Source organism: Gekko japonicus, unplaced genomic scaffold (assembly GCF_001447785.1).
Source record: "Gekko japonicus isolate JY-2015 unplaced genomic scaffold, Gekko_japonicus_V1.1 scaffold4226, whole genome shotgun sequence".
NCBI classification, from domain to species: domain Eukaryota; kingdom Metazoa; phylum Chordata; class Lepidosauria; order Squamata; family Gekkonidae; genus Gekko; species Gekko japonicus.
Genome location: NW_015162602.1, coordinates 30,689 through 35,302, shown reverse-complemented (window position 1 = coordinate 35,302; position 4,614 = coordinate 30,689).

The following is a 4,614-nucleotide window of genomic DNA, read 5'->3' as shown; positions in this document are numbered from 1 at the left end:
ATACCCACCCACATGCAAAAACAAAACTGAAACTTTTTTATTTTCTTCTGACAATCGCACCTCCTAAAGGAAGAAATGCATCTTGTTCTTGCATTGGAGAATTCAGTTTGTAACCTAGGACTTGCTTGTCCTCAGTACACAGAAATTACATCAATCTGATACCATATATATTATATTAGAAATGATTTGGAAAATATTTGAACACCTGGTCTTAAAATATTTTATTCATCATGTTAAAATAAAACGTTCCATAATCAATTTTTTTCTTGTCTTTTCTTTTTTCAATTTTTCCAATTTTTCGGAAAAAAACAAAAAGGCTTCAGGAAAAAAACTGGGGGGGGGGAACGTTTCCCCCCAAAAAAATTTTTCCGTTTTTTTTTCCAGGCCTTTGCTGCCATCACCTGTATTGTTCTTATTAGCACTTTACGATGTTCATGTGAATTTTATTGTATTTATTGTCTTATTGCATTTTAATGTCTGTACGCCACCTTGAGCCAGTTTGTCCGGCAAGGTGGGATATAAATTGAAATAATAAATAAATATTAATAAATAAATATACAACTACATGTAAATCAAAAGTCAAAATTCAGTCTTTAAGACGAGCCTGTTGTGGAAGTACATCTATCCTGAAGAATTGAAATCTGGAGGCAGTTGCGTTCTGTCATTAATGTACCTTATTACCTGAGATAATTGATTTCATTTGTAGAAGGATCATCAGCTTTGAAGAAAACAGAAAAGGATCCATTAGCTCTTGAGAAATAGAGTTTCAAAATGGCTTTTATCAATAGCTTGCTACAAGCTTCATCACCCTAATGAACTAGGGAGGAAGCGCACTTCCTTACACAGCAGGATAATTATTTGGAAAGTTTCCCTATGTCAGATTTTTCAAGCGTTGGGAATGGACATCTTAGAGACTGAATTTTGACTTATATGTAGTTGTACATGTATTATATCTAATTTATACGTACTTGCACTAGTCTGGGTGTCAGACTGGGATTACAAATTCAAATCAAAGGAATGTTAAATCGGAGAGAATCGATATTGAAGAAGGAATACATAATTACCTATGGGCTAAGAAATCACTAAAAACAATTCAAATACAAGATGGTAATCATATCTTGAGAGATGATCTATTAAGGATGTGGTTTCAATGCAGAAATAGAATAAGTCTGCCAACCTTGCCACTGACATCCCCAATTGAGGATAAAACTTGAATATATGATGGATAAACAAGAAAAATTAAAATCCTGGCAAGCAGTTCAAGATGAAGGAAAAAAACATTCTGTGGTTGTTACCTCATCAAATAGTATCCAAATTCAAAGAACAAATAGCTAAAGAAGAGGGTCGACTAAGAAAGTCACGATGATGAGGGGGGGGGGACGCCATTCCATGGTTGCTATACCATCAGATGGTATCCATACTGAAAGAACAAATAGCAAAAGAAGGAGATCAACTAAGAAAGAAAACAACTTTCGAACAATTAATCACTGGAGATTTAAAGCCTCTATTAAGAAAAATAATATAAAATGTTACTGCAATATGATACTGAAACAGAGCAAGTAAAAACTGTATGATAAAACGGATGCAAAATTTTGGAGAAAACATACACGTGAGTCAGTGGGAAAATCTATGGACTAAAGAAGTTAAGTTTACTGAATGACAAGTACTAAAAGAAAACTAGTATAACCTGTTTTTTAGATGGTATACTACTAAAGATATAGCAAAAACAAATAAAGATATTGGGTAGAGATAAATGAAGAAATGCAAAAGATATTAAAACTTAAATTTGCGATAGATCAGAAAAATATGCTATTAAATATTTTACCAAGCAATATTACAAAAATACACAGTAAATTATTTAAGTACAAGAGTAATATTTGCAGCAAAATGGAAGGCAGTGAAATACCCAGATCTGAAGAAATGGAAGAATAAATTAAATGAATATGCAACAAAATTACCATCTTTTACACATAACAGACCGACTTCAGAATTTCAAGAAAAATAGAAATTTTTTTACAATTATATAGCTGAAAATCAAGAACAAAATTAAGAGAATGATAGAAGGAGTTAGGTGATACATGTTTATAATAAAATGTTATTAGATATGAAGATACATGGGAAAGATAGAATAAAGGTATTTAAATAGAAGTGAGACATTAAAAGTAAATTTAAGTGTTTTATATAAATGTATGCTTTTGAATATAAATTATTATAGTTTATGTTTGAATGTTTGTAAGTTGAAATAAAAATGTATAAAAAACAGTTTTTAAATGACTAAGCATAAGCTTTAAAAAGCAGAAATCCTAAATTTTTAAGCAAACATCCAAATTTTGTAAAAGCACTACAAAAAATGCAACAGAGGTAGGCAGTGAATTATTTTCATCCTGAGAGCTCTGAACCAGCAAACCTAAAAAAAAAAATCTAAAAAACTCTTATTCATTTTTTAAGAAATCTAGAATTTCATTTGCCAAAGTGGATTAGAAGCAACAAACTAGGCCCATTTCCACCCCTCTGGCTCTGGAGATCCCAAAGATATCAGAATATGGATTACTCTCTTTCCAAGATCAACTAGGCTTACCCAAAGTTCTTCTCAGGCATTTCCAGAAATCTCTTTTCCTCTATTGGGGGCCGGGTAAACTTTTGCTACTGACTGAGCCCTGTAGCAAGGCTTGATGCCTTAATTCCCTCCCACAGCGTCCTGCTACAACTCTCATGCCACTACCAAGCATGGCATCTTTTCATGACTGAAAAACTCTAACAACAAGCAAAGAACTTGGTGTAGCTTCCAGGCTTGCACTGTTTCCTGCACGGGTCCAGCCAAGCTGCCTTTCCCACATGACCAGCCCAGCAGCCTGTTATCAACAGTACAGGGAACACTTTCACCCATCCTGCCAAGGAACTCAAAAGCAGCCCAAATAGTTCTTGCCTCCTCTGTCACCCTCACAACAACCAGGCAAGGTAGGGCACACACGAGACCAAGGTCACCCAGCATGCTTCAGGACTGGATGGCTCTAAGGTTTGAACCCAAGTGTCTCTATTCCTAGTCTAATAGAGCATGCCCTATCCTGCGCTGGGCACAGAGGAAACAGCCCTTTCCCTGATCTTTGTTCCTCCAGCACGTGGTATACTGCCTCTGAACATGGAGGCTCTCTTTTACGGCGTTTAACGGCTGGAAAAGGGGGGTTACTGTTTCTTCCCTGGCAGAGGGCCTGTATCTTTAAAAGCTGCACGGCAGGCAGAAATCCAGCCGGTGCAGCAGAAGGGATGAAGCAAAACCATGGATTTTCCAGGAAAGGGGGGGGAATATCCCCGATCTGTGTTTTTCTCTTGCGGTACTCACCAGTTTCTCTAAATCTCCTGCATACAAAAGACAGCTCTCAGCTTGGGCCTTCTTACCTCTGTTCCCCCCTCCCCCCATTCATCTGCTGCAGGAGGAAATTCAAGCAGGAAGGAACTTTGACTTTTTTTTTGTAGCACAGACACACGCATCCCTTTCATCTTCCCGGCCCCTCTAGGAATGGCGGCTCTTTGTCTTTAACCCTTAGGGAGCTGTGCCGCCGATGCGAACGGCGGGGAAAGCCGGAAAGGATCACGTGGGAATACATCTCACCAACTGGAAGTTTGTTTCCATGGTCAGGATTTTTTTTTTAATGCCGGGGCATTTTTTTTTTAATTGGGAGGGGGAGATTTACAGAATTCCTGGACAATCATCGACTGCACAAAGGGGGCATTAAAGGCCAGCCAAAGTGAAGTGTCGCTAACTGCTCCCAGTGGGACCGGGAGATTTCCTGGAATTGTAACTACTTTCCAGACTACAGAGGTGAATTCCCATGGAGAAAATGGCTACTTTGGAGGGTGGACTCTATGGCATTATACCTAGGGTTGCCAAGTCCTTCCTGGCAACTGGTGGAGGATGGGGGCCCCATCTGACATACAGTGAAGTGTCCATGTCACTGTCCCCATGACCTGGAAGTGATGTCATCACATCCTGGATGTTGCGGTGATGCTCTGGTATTTGGGCAAAAACTCTATGGTAAATTTGTCTTCTACTATAAATACTATAGAGCATTGTCCCAGCATCGCAGATGTGATGATGTCACTTCTGGGTAACATGGGCAGTGATGTAGACACACTGCTGCATGTCTGATGGATCTCCCTCTTTTGGGGGTACATTCCCCTCTGCCAGCCAGCTGATCAGTGGCGGGGAGGTGGGGCCTGGCAGCAGGGGAACTTTGCCTCCACTGGGGGGGGTCTGGCAACCCTAATTATACCCCACTGAAGTTCCTCCCCAAGCCCTGCCCTCCTCAGGGTCTACCCCAAAACCTCCAGGTATTTCCCAACCTGGAGCTGGCAACTCTAAAGAGAGATGTTAGAGTTGTTGCCAGTTTATTCCACAGTTAAAAGGTAAAGGTAAAGGTTCCTTTGCTCGAAAGCCAGTCGAATCCGACTCTAGGGTTGCGGTGCTCATCTCCGTTTCAAAGCCGAAGAGCCAGCGCTGTCCGAAGACGTTTCCGTGGTCATGTGGCCGGCATGACTAAACACCAAGGCGCACGGAACGCTGTTACCTTCCCACCGAAGTGGTACCTATTTATCTACTTGCAATTTCTTGCTTTC